At 44.7% G+C, this 15,793-nt stretch overlaps 1 protein-coding gene across 7 annotated transcripts in view; it reads right to left on the bottom strand.

Moving 5' to 3' along the window:
• Nucleotides 1–15,793, bottom strand: part of LOC134224819 (mucin-2) — a 261,218-nt gene that overhangs the window by 90,265 nt on the left and 155,160 nt on the right. The gene's annotated exons all lie outside the window — the stretch shown is intronic.

The raw sequence follows: 15,793 nt of genomic DNA, 5'->3' as shown, positions 1-15,793 counted from the left end.
TTAGTGATTGACTACCTTCCCGAAATGGAGTTCACCTACATACCTATATTCCCAAGCTGAGAATCTCTGGAAGGAAGGTAATGGTAAAATTTGTTGTCTGATAATCGATTTCGAACAGGTGGGTCGCCAATTAAAGTAAGGTAGTTTTCCTTCCTAGCTCTAGCGGTACGATGTGCGACTGGTCATATTAAGGGTATCATCGTGCTATGTACAGATGGTAATTTGGCTTAGAAACCTTGCAGTTAATATTACAGTCAAAATATCGATGATGGAATACTTTGTTCAGATCATTTCGGTGAAAAAACGGGACAAACGCGCTTGCAAAACGGGACATGTGAAAATATCCCAGGTAACCAATAAGCGTTAAAGTAAGCACTATAGTAGGATTATACTGGCATTGCATATGCTTCATGCTGTAAATAAGCATTTCGAAAACCTGGCTGTTCTAAATAAGCATTCTCAAAGCAATCATGAGAGGCATAGTCTTTGCATTTTGAATGCACAATGTTGTTTTTCGTTAAGTGCAATGGATCAGCTACATTAGTGCCACTTTAAGGTCTGTGGTGTTTATACGTCAAACGTTTTCCAATATGAAACCATATAGCGGAGACTATTTGTCCAATGAACTTACATTTGAGAATAGAAATCGGTACGCGCAGAATGTTTTTTCCATTCCGACCATGATGGTAAAGTGTCATAAATACATAATAATAATAATAATTCCGACAATTGACAGGAGTACTTGTCGTTAACCTAACCTTATTACTAATTACATAGTTTAGCTACATTTCAAGACAAAATTTTCAAAACGACTTATCTGGTTTTGTAAACAAAGATTCGAACATCGATTTGACGAATCTGATAGCACTCCCACGCAAACAAACACTGCCAATAGGAGGTGAAGGTTTCGCCTTCCTGATGATGGCGTTAATTTGTGTCGAAGTGCTATGAGATTCGTGCAATCGACGTTTGAATCTTTGTTTACAAAAGCAGATAAGTCGTTTTGAAAATTTTGTCTTGATTTGATTATTGCGAGAAGATAGAAAAACTCGAACGAGGGTCGGACGGTCGACCGTCGGAAAGCTGTTCCGCAAACGTCAAATCACTTGATGCACGGAAAATAATGTTGGTTGATTTTTTCGGTGTGAATGTTGATGATTGAAATCAAAGAAAATATTTAACTTTAAACGAGTGTAAAATGCCGCTATATATTTTAAATAAGTTTTATGGTACTTTCAACGCATTTCGGAACGTCTTTATGCGATTTTGGAACATTTTAGACTTCTCGAATATTCTTGATGTAAAGGAATATCGACACTTTTCGCACAGTGTATGTCATTTGAAGTTTCCGACACTCAGTCTTCTTCTTCTTTGCTCCGCAAAATTAGAAGTTTTCTCTGTTCTCGCAATATTCCATTGCACTATTTTCGATGGATTCATTAAGGTGATTATAGAATGAAGCCCGTGGTGAATTTCAAATTCACCACACGTTTATCTACATACATTTCCAAAAGCCCAAATCTGGCGTTATAGTTTTCGTACAGTGCCGAAACTCAAATTATGATTGTTCAGCATAACTAAGCAAACGATCTACCATTATTTCAGCCCCATACGCGTTATGGTTCCTTCATATCATGCTCTTGAAACAAATTTTGGAAAAGCACGTGGTTTACAAAATGGCCGATTTCTGGTTTTATTGTATAATTACCTTAAAGCAGCACTACTTTGGCTGTTTCATTGCAACTGGGTATGACGTTCGTGACGGTTGCATTCTGAGATGAGTTAGATTAAGTTACAATGTTCCGGAAAGCGGGTTTATGTTGGGCCAAATTATTCCCACTAACATCTCTACCAACTACAGCGTCGGGTGACAAGAGCGCGAGTTCGAATCCCGCTCGAAGAAAGTGAAAAATTATGTTCCATTTCAAATATGAAAATACAATAACGATATAATATGAAAAAAAAACTATGTAAAAAAAGAATTAGAAAAAAAATGCCATAAAAAAACCTTTTTTCTTGTTTTTAAAATTAAGCATTTATTCAGCATTTCGGATGATGAATAATTGCTACTCAGCAAAATGTCTACTTTATCGATAAAGTAGGATTGAGCATTTAAGCAGCCATTTATTGGGCCAAACCCTACATTAAAATAGCATTAAAGGCGACTATAGGGCTTATTGGCATTTAATGTTTTGCAGTAAAGGCGCATATTATTATTTAATCAGACTAAGGCCGAAGTGGCCTGTGCGGTATATAAGAGTCTTCTCCATTCGGCTCGGTCCATGGTTACACGTCGCCAACCACGCAGTCTACGGAGGGTCCGCAAGTCATCTTCCACCTGATCGATCCACCTTGCCCGCTGCGCACCTCGCCTTCTTGTGCCCGTCGGATCGTTGTCGAGAACCATTTTCACCGGGTTACTATCCGACATTCTGGCTACGTGCCCGGCCCATCGCAGTCGTCCGATTTTCGCGGTGTGAACGATGGATGGTTCTCCCAACAGCTGATGCAATTCGTGGTTCATTCGCCTCCTCCACGTACCGTCCGCCATCTGCACCCCACCATAGATGGTACGCAGCACTTTCCTTTCGAAAACTCCAAGTGCGCGTTGGTCCTCCATGAGCATCGTCCAGGTCTCGTGTCCGTAGAGGACTACCGGTCTAATTAGCGTTTTGTAGATTGTCAGTTTGGTACGGCGGCGAACTCTATTCGATCGGAGCGTCTTGCGGAGTCCAAAGTACGTACGATTTCCAGCCACTATGCGTCTCCGAATTTCTCTGCTGGTGTCATTTTCGGCAGTCACCAGTGAGCCCAAGTACACAAATTCTTCTACCACCTCGATTTCGTCACCACCGATGCAAACTCGCGGTGGGTGGCTCACATTGTCTTCTCTTGAACCTCTTCCTATCATGTACTTCGTCTTCGACGTGTTGATGACTAGTCCGATCCGCTTAGCTTCCCTCTTCAGTCTGATGTAGGCTTCCTCCATCTTTTCAAAGTTACGTGCTATAATATCTATGTCGTCGGCGAAACCAAATAGCTGGACGGACTTATTGAAAATTGTACCACTCGTGTTAATCCCTGCTCTTCGTATTACCCCTTCCAAAGCGATGTTGAATAGCAAACACGAAAGACTATCACCTTGCCGTAACCCTCTGCGGGTTTCAAAGGGACTCGAGAATGCCCCTGAAACTCGAACTACGCACATCACCCGATCCATCGTCGCTTTGATCAACCGTGTCAGTTTATCCGGAAAACCGTGTTCGTGCATTAGTTGCCATAGCTGGTCCCGATCGATTGTATCATATGCGGCTTTGAAGTCGATGAATAGATGATGTGTGGGCACGTTGTATTCGCGGCATTTCTGCAGTACTTGGCGAATGGCGAACACCTGGTCCGTGGTGGAGCGTTCGCCCATAAAACCCGCCTGGTACTGCCCCACGAACTCCCTTGCAATTGGTGCTAGTCGATGGCATAAAATTTGGGAGAGTACCTTGTAGGCGGCGTTCAGCAATGTGATTGCGCGGTAGTTGCTACAATCCAGCTTATCGCCCTTTTTGTAGATGGGACACACGACACCTTCCATCCACTCCTGCGGCAGAACTTCCTCCTCCCAAATCTTGGTAATGACCCAGTGCAGCGCTCTAGCCAGTGCCTCACCACCGTGTTTAAAAAGCTCTCCTGGTAGTTGGTCAACCCCAGGGGCTTTGTTGTTCTTCAGCCGGCCAATCTCCTCCTGGATTTCCTGGAGATCCGGAGCCGGTAGAATTATGTCCTGTGCGCGTTCTCCCAGGTCCATCACCATACCGCCATCTTCGTCTGCCACATCGCCATTCAGGTGTTCTTCGTAGTGCTGCCGCCACCTTTGGATCACCTCACGCTCGTTCGTAAGAAGGTTCCCGTTTATGTCCTTACACATATCAGGCTGTGGCATGTGGCCCTTACGTAAACGGTTTAACTTCTCATAGAACTTTCGTGTGTTATTAGTGCGGTACAGTTGCTCCGTTTCTTCACGGTCTCGATCTTCCTGCTGGCGCTTTTTCCTCCGGAAAATCGAGTTTTGTCTGTTCCGCGCCTGTTTATATCGTGCCTCGTTCGCCCTCGTGCGGTGTTGCAGCAATCTCGCCCATGCTGCATTCTTCTCTTCCACTAACTGATCACATTCACCGTCATACCAGTCGTTTCTCTGATCCGGGGGCACCGTGCCAAGTGCAGCGGTTGCGGTGCTACCAATGGCGGATCAAATATCTCCAGCCATCTTCAAGAGACGCTGCGCCTAGCTGCTCTTCCGTTGGAAGTGCCACTTCCAGCTGCTGCGCGTATTCTTGGGCTAGTCTACCATCTTGTAGCCGCCCAATGTTAAGCCGCGGCGTCCGACTTCGACGCGTGTTGTACACCGTCGAGAGTTTTGAGCGCAGGCATACTGCAACGAGGTAGTGGTCGGATTCAATATTCGCACTGCGGTAAGTGCGGACGTTCGTGATGTCGGAGAAGAATTTACCGTCGATAAGAACGTGGTCGATTTGGTTTTCCGTTTCTTGGTTAGGTGATCTCCATGTGGCCTTGTGGATATTTTTGCGGGGAAAGAAGGTGCTTCGGACTACCATTCCGCGGGAGGCTGCGAAGTTTATGCATCGTTGGCCGTTGTAATTCGATACGGTGTGCAGACTATCCGGTCCGATGACCGGTCTATACATTTCCTCACTTCCTACCTGTGCGTTCATGTCACCGATGACGATTTTAACGTCCCGCAGTGGGCATCCATCGTATGTCTGCTCCAGCTGTGCGTAGAACGCTTCTTTCTCGTCGTCGGGTCTCCCTTCGTGTGGGCAGTGCACGTTGATGATGCTATAGTTGAAGAAACGGCCTTTAATCCTCAGCTTGCACACCCTTGCGTTGATTGGCTGCCACCCAATCACGCGTTGGCGCATCTTACCCAGCACTATGAAGCCGGTTCCCAGCTCGTTGGTGGTGCCACAGCTTTGGTAGAAGGTATCCGCTCGATGCCCGCTTTTCCACACTTTCTGTCCTGTCCAGCAGATCTCCTGCAGCGCCACGACGTCGAAGTTGCGGGGATGTAATTCATCGTAGACCATCCTGTCGCAACCTGCGAAACCTAGCGACTTGCAATTCCATGTTCCAAGCTTCCAATCGTGATCCTGTATTCGTCGCCTAGGTCTTTGCCAATTATATCGAGTCGCATTATCTCTTATATTGTTCGTAATGATTGGTTTTCTAGGCGGCTTATTGGGCCAGCGCAAACCTCCTGTCTCGTCGGAGGGCCGTCGTGTCAGGGCTGTTTAGCGTCCCACCTAACACCAGGACTTGGGCTTGTGCGCTTTGAGCGGCACACGGTCGCTTTGGTGGGGCCTACTTGCGGATACATGCAGCTTTTTATAGAGGTTTAACAGGGCCCACTGTCAAACCCCACCACATCCTAGGCAAGCCCCACAACTCGCAGATGGCCTGGGGAGGGATCGTCAAGCCCTTGGACATAGTCCCTGCTGCCCAAAAAGGCGCATATAATGCCACTTAAATGCTCTATATAATGCTTACTGGTTACCTGGGCACCTTGTGATAAAATTCAAGAGCTGTGGAAATTTCAAAACTTATGTCCTTAATTTTTATTTCCCGTGTAATTAATTAGAAATATTTTCGAGTGAATCATTCACCACCATAGCCTTTGATTATATTAAGTAAGTTGTATAAAAATACTAAACTACAAATATTTCACTTTTCAAAGGGACGCGGACACAAAACGAAGGGACAGAAAATTACGCATCTCTCAATATTTAAAAAAATGGGGTTTTTTTATTGACCAATATCAATTTTTTTTCCAATTCTGAGCAATCGAAAATACCAACCAACAGTCAAAGTACCCCAAATCTAATCAATTGACAGTCCTTTTTGATCGAAATTGATTTAAATGACGCTAAAAGTAGCCTCACACCTCGGGAGTGAACTAGCCAGTACGTGGGGACCCTCAATCTAGCCTTTAATCCTACCAAATTTTCTCTTGGTTTGAAACAGCCGTCGTTTTTGTTTTACAGTGGATGATTTCGAAATATTCAGAATTATTCAGAAAGACTTTGAATGATTAGAAAAGAATCACATAATTGAACAATATGTGGTAGGGCAGATTTGAAAAAAATAGCTACCTACTTCGGAAGATTAAAAAGAATAATCGAAAATGAACTTAATCTGAAAATTAAAATGTTTGTCCCTGCGCTTCATTTTATTGACGTTGAGGCGTGACCTGATTTTTAGGAAATACTTGCCTACCAAGTTACTAATTTCGTTCAATCCACTGATGAAATTGGCCAAATTTTAATGCCTCCGGAATAAGCAGGAAAAATCATTGACTGTATGTAAAATAACCCGGAGCAGCATCTGTTGTCATTAACTGTTACAAACCTTAAGAAAAGTGCATAGATAGCATTCTTTTAAAAGTAACACTTATAACATAACCTCTCACGCCTTTTTTATGGGTTTCAAGGGGGTGATCAAGTCTCCCCACCTTCCCCTACGTATGGTCAGCCTAAGCAAACATACTCCAATATTTGAGAAATTAATCAAGCAAATGTACAGAATCTGGGTCCGATTGCTTGTTTCCTCGCTTCCCGCATCGCGTTTATAGTTTGTTTGGAAATTAGTATGAAAAAACGTAATTTTCTACATTTTAACTCCTAGCGATTTCAGTTTATTGTAAACCAAGTACAACGTTGCTAGAACGGTTACAAAAAAACACTTTTGAAGTTGATTGTACAAACAGGGTTAGGGACAAAAGGACAATAGGTCGAAAGGAACAAAAGGTCAAAGGGACAAAACGTCGAACGGGACAAAAGGTCGAAAGGACAAAACGTCGAAATATGCAAGAAACTAACACGGAGAGAATCAATCTCGCACCAGAGTTGTCCTACACAGTTGGCAAAAATGGCTTCCGCGCCTCTTTATTCCGAGTCTCTTGAAAGGAGGCTTCCGAGCCTCTTGGAGGGAGGCTTCCGAGCCTCTTGAAAGGATGCTTCCGAGCCTCTGGAAAGGAGGCTACCGAGCCTCTTGAAAGAAGCCTTCCGAGCCTCTTGAAAGAAGGCTTCCGAGCCTCTTGAAAGAAGGCTTCCGAGCCACTTGCAATGAGGCTTCCGAGCCTCTTGAAAGGAGGCTTCCGAGCCTCTTGATAGGTGGCTTCCGAGCCTCTTGGAAGGAGGCTTTCGAGCCTCTTGAAAGGAGGCTTCCGAGCCTCTTGAAAGGAGGCTTCCGAGCCTCTTGAAAGGAGGCTTCCGAGCCTCTTGAAAGGAGGCTTCTGAGCCTCTTGAAAGGAGGCTTCCGAGCCTCTTGAAAGGAGGCTTCCGAGCCTCTTGAAAGGAGGCTTCCTGAGCCTCTTGAAAGGAGGCTTGAGCCTCTTGAAAGGAGGCTTCCTGAGCCTCTTGAAAGGAGGCTTGAGCCTCTTGAAAGGAGGCTTCTGAGCCTCTTGAAAGGAGGCTTCCTGAGCCTCTTGAAAGGAGGCTTCTGAGCCTCTTGAAAGGAGGCTTCCTGAGCCTCTTGAAAGGAGGCTTCCTGAGCCTCTTGAAAGGAGGCTTGAGCCTCTTGAAAGGAGGCTTCCGAGCCTCTTGAAAGGAGGCTTCTGAGCCTCTTGAAAGGAGGCTTCTGAGCCTCTTGAAAGGAGGCTTCTGAGCCTCTTGAAAGGAGGCTTCTGAGCCTCTTGAAAGGAGGCTTCTGAGCCTCTTGAAAGGAGGCTTCTGAGCCTCTTGAAATGAGGCTTCTGAGCCTCTTGAAAGGAGGCTTCTGAGCCTCTTGAAAGGAGGCTTCTGAGCCTCTTGAAAGGAGGCTTCTGAGCCTCTTGAAAGGAGGCTTCTGAGCCTCTTGAAAGGAGGCTTCTGAGCCTCTTGAAAGGAGGCCTGAGTCTCTTGAAAGGAGGCTTCTGAGCCTCTTGAAAGGAGGCTTCCAAGCCTCTTGAAAGGAGGCTTCTGAGCCTCTTGAAAGGAGGCTTCTGAGCCTCTTGAAAGGAGGCTTCTGAGCCTCTTGAAAGGAGGCTTCCTGAGCCTCTTGAAAGGAGGCTTCTGAGCCTCTTGAAAGGAGGCTTCTGAGCCTCTGAAAGGAGGCTTCTGAGCCTCTTGAAAGGAGGCTTCTGAGCCTCTTGAAAGGAGGCTTGAGCCTCTTGAAAGGAGGCTTCTGAGCCTCTTGAAAGGAGGCCTGAGCCTCTTGAAAGGAGGCTTCCTGAGCCTCTTGAAAGGAGGCTTCTGAGCCTCTTGAAAGGAGGCTTGAGCCTCTTGAAAGGAGGCTTCTGAGCCTCTTGAAAGGAGGCTTGAGCCTCTTGAAAGGAGGCTGAGCCTCTTGAAAGGAGGCTTGAGCCTCTTGAAAGGAGGCTTCTGAGCCTCTTGAAAGGAGGCTTGAGCCTCTTGAAAGGAGGCTTTGAGCCTCTTGAAAGGAGGCTTCTGAGCCTCTTGAAAGGAGGCTTTGAGCTCTTTGAAAGGGAGGCTTGAGCCTCTTGAAAGGAGGCTTGAGCCTCTTGAAAGGAGGCTTCTGAGCCTCTTGAAAGGAGGCTCTGAGCCTCTTGAAAGGAGGCTTCTGAGCCTCTTGAAAGGAGGCTTCTGAGCCTCTTGAAAGGAGGCTTCTGAGCCTCTTGAAAGGAGGCCTGAGCCTCTTGAAAGGAGGCTCTGAGCCTCTGAAAGGAGGCTCTGAGCCTCTTGAAAGGAGGCTTCTGAGGCCTCTTGAAAGGAGGCTTCTGAGCCTCTTGAAAGGAGGCTTCTGAGCCTCTTGAAAGGAGGCTTCTGAGCCTCTTGGAAAGGAGGCTCTGAGCCTCTGAAAGGAGGCTTCCGAGCCTCTTGAAAGGAGGCTTGAGCCTCTTGAAAGGAGGCTTCCTGAGCCTCTTGAAAGGAGGCTTCTGAGCCTCTTGAAAGGAGGCTTCTGAGCCTCTTGAAAGGAGGCTTGAGCCTCTTGAAAGGAGGCTTCCTGAGCCTCTTGAAAGGAGGCTTCTGAGCTCTTGAAAGGAGGCTTCCTGAGCCTCTTGAAAGGAGGCTTCTGAGCCTCTTGAAAGGAGGCTTCTGAGCCTCTTGAAAGGAGGCTTCCAAGCCTCTTGAAAGGAGGCTTCTGAGCCTCTTGAAAGGAGGCTTCTGAGCTCTTGAAAGGAGGCTCTGAGCCTCTTGAAAGGAGGCTCTGAGCTCTTGAAAGGAGGCTTCCAGGCCTCTTGAAAGGAGGCTTCTGAGCCTCTTGAAAGGAGGCTTCCTGAGCCTCTTGAAAGGAGGCTTCGAGCCTCTTGAAAGGAGGCTTCTGAGCCTCTTGAAAGGAGGCTTCGAGCCTCTTGAAAGGAGGCTTGAGCCTCTTGAAAGGAGGCTTCCGAGCCTCTTGAAAGGAGGCCTGAGCTCTTGAAAGGAGGCTTCCGAGCCTCTTGAAAGGAGGCTTGAGCCTCTTGAAAGGAGGCTTGAGCCTCTTGAAAGGAGGCTTCTGAGCCTCTTGAAAGGAGGCTCTGAGCCTCTTGAAAGGAGGCTTCCTGAGCCTCTTGAAAGGAGGCTTCTGAGCCTCTTGAAAGGAGGCTTTCCTGAGCCTCTTGAAAGGAGGCTCTGAGCCTCTTGAAAGGAGGCTTCTGAGCGTCTTGAAAGGAGGCTTCTGAGCCTCTTGAAAGGAGGCTTCTGAGCCTCTTGAAAGGAGGCTCTGAGCCTCTTGAAAGGAGGCTTCTGAGCTCTTGAAAGGAGGCTTCTGAGCCTCTTGAAAGGAGGCTCTGAGCTCTTGAAAGGAGGCTCTGAGCCTCTTGAAAGGAGGCTTCCTGAGCCTCTTGAAAGGAGGCTTGAGCCTCTTGAAAGGAGGCTTCTGAGCCTCTTGAAAGGAGGCTTGAGCCTCTTGAAAGGAGGCTTCGAGCCTCTTGAAAGGAGGCTCTGAGCCTCTTGAAAGGAGGCTTCTGAGCCTCTTGAAAGGAGGCTTCTGAGCCTCTTGAAAGGAGGCTTCCTGAGCCTCTTGAAAGGAGGCTCTGAGCCTCTTGAAAGGAGGCTTCCGAGCCTCTTGAAAGGAGGCTTCCGAGCCTCTTGAAAGGAGAATTCCGAGCCTCTTGAAAGGAGAATTCCGAGCCTCTTGAAAGGAGGCTTCCGAGCCTCTTGAAAGGAGGCTTCCGAGCCTCTTGAAAGGAGGCTTCCGAGCCTCTCGAAAGGAGGCTTCCGAGCCTCTCGAAAGGAGCCTTCCGAGCCTCTTGAAAGGAGGCTTCCGAGCCTCTTGAAAGGAGGCTTCCGAGCCTCTTGAAAGGAAGATTTCGAGCCTCTTGAAAGGAGGCTTCCGAGCCTCTTGAAAGGAGGCATCCAAGCCTCTTGAAAGAAGGCTTCCGAGCCTCTTGAAAGAGGGCTTTCGAGCCTCTTGAAAGGAGGCTTCCGAGCCTCTTGAAAGAGGGCTTTCGAGCCTCTTGAAAGGAGGCTTCCGAGCCTCTTGAAAGAGGGCTTTCGAGCCTCTTGAAAGGAGGCTTCCGAGCCTCTTGAAAGGAGGCTTCCGAGCCTCTTGAAAGGAGGCTTCCGAGCCTTTTGAAAGGAGGCTTCCGAGCCTCTTGAAAGGAGGCTTCCGAGCCTCTTGAAAGGAGGCTTCCTGGCCTCTTGAAAGGAGGCTTCTGAGCTCTCTTGAAAGGAGGCTCTGAGCCTCTTGAAAGGAGGCTTCTGAGCCTCTTGAAAGGAGGCTTCTGAGCTCTTGAAAGGAGGCTTCCTGAGCCTCTTGAAAGGAGGCTTCTGAGCCTCTTGGATGAAGCCTTCTGAGCCCCTTGAAAGGAGGCTTCTAAGCCTCTCGAAAGGAGCCTTCTGAGCCTCTTGAAAGGAGGTTTCTAAGCCTCTTGAAAGAAGGCTTCCGAGCCTCTTGAAAGGAGGCCTCCGAGCCTCTTGAAAGGAGGCTTCCGAGCCTCTTGAAAGGAGCCTTCCGAGCCTCTTGAAAGGAGCCTTCCGAGCCTCTTGAAAGGAGCCTTCCGAGCCTCTTGAAAGGAGGCTTCCGAGCCTCTTGAAAGGAGGCTTCCGAGTCTCTTGAAAGGAGGCAACCTAACCACTTGAAGGGGGTTTCTGAAGTGCCCAGGAGGTTTCCGAGCCTCTTGAAAGGAGGACTTCGAGCTGCTTGGAAGAAGACTTCCGAGAGGTGTAGAAGGGTGGAAAATAAAATCATTTTGTTCATTCGACGTTTTGTTCGTTTGATTGTTCCGCAGCCATTCATACATTGTTCTGGTTGTGGAAGGCAGGATGCAATTGGGATTTAATGATCGCATTGCATATTATGAACAAATAAATTTTTAAATTAGAAAAATGCAATTATCAAAACTTTATCAATGAATTGGAATTGTAATACGTCCGCCATTAAGCATTTTTGTCCGAGTTACCCCCTAGGGCCAGCGAAGGTACCCCCAGGGGTACATGTACCCCAGGTTGAGAATCGCTGTTTCAGACCTTTTGTTCTTTTCGACCTTTTGTCCTTTTCAACCTTTTGTCCTTTTCAACCTTTTGTCCTTTTCGACTTTTTGTCCTTTCGACCTTCTGTCCCTTTCGACGTTTTGTTTTTTCGACCTTTTGTACTTTCGACATTTCGTCTTTTGACCTTTTGTCAGCTAAATATTTTAAAAGCCACGACGGAAATCATCACTGAATGTAAAATTTGTTAACAGAATATGTACCAGATCATAATTTTACATTTCTGTGATGTAAACGATAAAATCGTTGATATTTCGATTCAGTATGACGTAATTTTACATGCGTCTAACGGAAATCTTGTTGTGCGAGCACGTGGCTGTCAAAACAAATCCCATTCAATTCCATGTAAACCAAAGCTGATGATTATTTTATTCATATAAACAATAATCAAATAGATATATTCGAGTGTTCCAACTTCCAACAAAGTGGCCATCAAGACCTGGTATCAGAGCTTAAAATAGTCATCTTCATGAGGCAACTTCGGTCCGAATTTTGACAAACATCGCATGATTATTCAAAACATAGAATGCCATAGTCAGACGACTACTACACAAACTCAATCATTGGACTGTCACCGATTGTGCTTGCTAAGTGCAGAAAAAACATAATTAGCATTGTTCATATTGATATTTACCGTTGAAAGTGTCTCCCGGATGAAAATCGGTTTCAGTTCTATGTGATAAATTACTTTACTCATTTAAAACGTGTTCAGAAATCAGATAATTTATCAATTTGTAGAATGTGCATAAATGACTAATATTCAACCGAATATTGACAGTCCAGAGCCGACTATGAATGTGTCTAGAAGTGAACTGACAAGTGAAGAAAGGAGAACTTCACCAAAGTATTGGGAGAGTACCTTGTAGGCGGCGTTCAGCAATGCGATTGCGCGGTAGTTGCTACAATCCAGCTTATCGCCCTTTTTGTAGTTGGACACACACCTTCCCAAATCTCGGTAATTACCCAGTGCAGTGCTCTAGCCAGTGCGTCACCACCTTGTTTGAACTGCTCTTCTGGTAGTTGGTCAACCCCAGGGGCTTTGTTGTTTTTCAGTCGGCTGATCTCCTCCTGGATTTCCTGGAAATCCGAAGCCGGTAGAGACGTATGTCTTGCGCGCGTGCTCCCAGGTTCATTACCATGTCTGCCACATCGCTATTCAGGTGCTCTTTGTGGTGTTGCTGCCACCTTTGGATCAGCTGAAGCTCGTTCGTAAGAAGGTTCCCGTTTAAGTCCTTACACAATCGGCCTGTGGCACGTTGCCCTTACGAGAACTTTCGTGCGTGCTTAGCGCGGTACAGTTGCTCCGTCTCTTCACGGTCTCGATATTCATGCTGGCGCTTTTTCCTTCGAGTTTTGTCTGTTCCGCGCCCGTTTGTATCGTGCCTAGTTCGCTCACGAAAGTACTGCATGAGGAGTATTTACTTCTTTTATATAGGGAATTTATGCTTTTTCAGCGCATGATGGCACGTCGAATGCAACTTGTTGTGAGCGAATTGGATAATGCTTGGTACCAAAAAATGTGTCTCACATTTTTGTTCACACACGCACACACACACACACATACAGACATCATCTCAATTCGTCGAACTGAGTCGATTGGTATATAATACTATGGGTCGCCGGGCCTTTTATCAAAAGTTCGTGTTTGGATTGATCATATAGCCTTTACGTATATTTAGTATACGAAATTAATTAAGTTCAAATTAAGTTCAACACTACGCCGCCGTTCAGTCATGCCAATCAATTTGGATAATTGGTTATCCAAATTGATTGGCCTGACTTATATTATATTGACAATTGTATAGAGCTTAATCTTGTTTCAGATAAAACAAAAAAAAAACAATGATACCGTTTTGCTTCGAATTGCCGGACGCTTCGAAAGCCGGACACTTCAATTGTTATTTGACTTTATTCACCATCTTAATAAGTATTTCTTGGGTTATCAATGCAGGGAACGATTCTTGGACTTGAAACCATTCTAACAAATGTAAGTAATTCGTGATTTGTGGTAAAACTTGAAAATTTGAGGTAAAAGTTGAAAGCATGTCATAATCAACGGTGAATTTTGTTTTTCTTAGAATGAAGCTTAAGACTCAACATTAGAATAATTAAGCTCATATTTTCTATATTCTATCATTTGCAAGGGGTATTAGTAATTTATTAACATAGTATGGCAGCACTCTTTGTCATGAATTAGAGACATTGCTTGGGAATTCATAGCCTTTAATTTTTATTACATTTTCTTTGTGTCCGGACTTCGAGGCAAGTTTTTACAATTGCTTCGATTTCCGGACATGCTGAAATGATGTTAAATAACTGTTCATCAGTTAAGATAATTGAAATCAAATGATTCGTAATGAGCAATCATAGTTACAATTTCATTAGATTTGAGTTGCTACACCCCAAAAGGAACATTGCTTGCTCTCAGCTTATTGATATATACTTATACACATATTGTAAATGGTATCACTTTATTAATTGTACACAAGTAGCAAAACTTGCCTACAGTTTCTAGTAAAGGTTGTCTTCAAATGTATTTTTTTAAACCATTCACATTTTTGTAAAAAAAAACAAGTTCGTAAAAGTAGCTTTTTTAACAGAATTGTATAATAAGACGCGTTGTGAACGACTCCCGTCAAATAAAAACTCAACATTTCTCGGACACGCCCGGATTTATCAATCCGCATGAATTCATTAGGGGAAGAGGCCCCAAAACGCTATCTTGTTTAACTGATGCATAATGTAAAAATACCCATGAATAGTGTTACAAATAAGACAATAAAGCTTTGTTTGCTTAGCTAGGCATATTGCCCCCTTCCCTATTTCAATCGCTCCTTTCAATCCTTGATTTCTAAAAGCAAACTGAAACGGATTTCAAAAGACACATAAATACCACTAATTGCAGCTTACCCACGTTGAATTTGAGAGATAGTATTGAAGAAAATATTTCATTACTCACAGACACGTCAAATGTCAAAAAAGTGTTCTACCTTGAAAGGAAAGAGGGAGGAAATTGTATGAAATTATTAGATTCCCAATGTTGTATATTGCAGTTAAATGCTCCCGCTTGGTTTCAAATGCTGTTTTTTGATAGTCCGACGACATAGATATTCGGAGCAGAAACTTCGGATGGTACACACAACCGGGGATGCCAGGTTTCCATAAACTTGTATATCGAAATTAATTTATTGGCTTTTTCGGTGATAATTATACTACTCAAAGCGAAAGGGAGTAGATGAAAGTAATGAAGATACAGATTCGATTGACACCGCAAGCGAGCGGCAAGTGTGAAATGAATAGAAACTGAAGATTAGCAGAGGGCCATATGAGAGAACAAACATTGTTGAAATCGCTGTTATTCTGCCTAACGTCCACCCAGGAACGGCTTGGATAGTGACGTGGTGATCACTGTACCAAGACAGGCAGAAATAACAGCGATTTCAACCTGCTAAAGTGCTGTTCGGCAAGCGTAAACAGTTCTATTGATTCGTGGCATATTTTCAGAGATTCATACAAGAGCGCGCTAAATCTCTTCACGCATAACTCTCGCAAGCTCATACTTCGCCCAAATTGTTTGCTGTATCCTAGTTGTCTCTGAACGGATTGAATTGGCTATTTAAAGATCAATATAGCCAAACTCGAAGTGTCCGGAAATTCGAAACAAAAGTGTCCGGAATTTGAAGCATCCCTTATACTGTGTCCGGATTTCGAAGCACGCGATGTTCAATGTTTTCGATTATATTAGCTATTTCGTGCATACAAAATGTCATTTTCAGTACACTACAGCAAATTCGATAAGTTAATCTTGAGAGTGTGTGTTATCATTCAGTGTCAAGTACTTAATTCCGTTTGTAATATTGAACTGAAAATTTAGCAGTGCTTAGGTGTCCGGACTTCGAGTCGAAACGGTAGTCCTCTGAATGATAATCTCATAAATATAAAACGTGGATGTTTATGAATACTAAGAATGGTCGAATGGCGTCAGGTCTGACTAATCTGATTTATTCCGTTCACCACGACGAGTGCACCTTCTTGATTTTGTTCATAAATGAGTCATAGAAACTTCCAAGGAAGCACCAGAAACTTTGTTTTTTTTTGGGTTCGTTCAATAAAGCCGGCTCATTATCCAATCCACTTGAGAAAATACCTTCTTACTTTTTCTCTCTACTTCCATTAGCTTCTGCGTGAATGTTTGCATTGTGATTAGGTATGATTATCTTCATAATGAGTAAAGTTCTTGTTCATTCTGGGCAAGTAGGAGATGATGGTAGGAAAAACAACCTGCTCATTGTGACTACATACTACGCGATTCTGTGGAATCACACCAAAAACCTTGTTGGCTGACATGTGGTGCAGTTTTATTTGATGAAATTCAA

This window comes from Armigeres subalbatus, chromosome 3 (genome assembly GCF_024139115.2).
Source record: "Armigeres subalbatus isolate Guangzhou_Male chromosome 3, GZ_Asu_2, whole genome shotgun sequence".
Lineage (NCBI taxonomy): Eukaryota > Metazoa > Arthropoda > Insecta > Diptera > Culicidae > Armigeres > Armigeres subalbatus.
The sequence above is the reverse complement of the archived record's forward strand: the minus strand, read 5'-3'. Positions and strand labels throughout refer to the sequence as shown.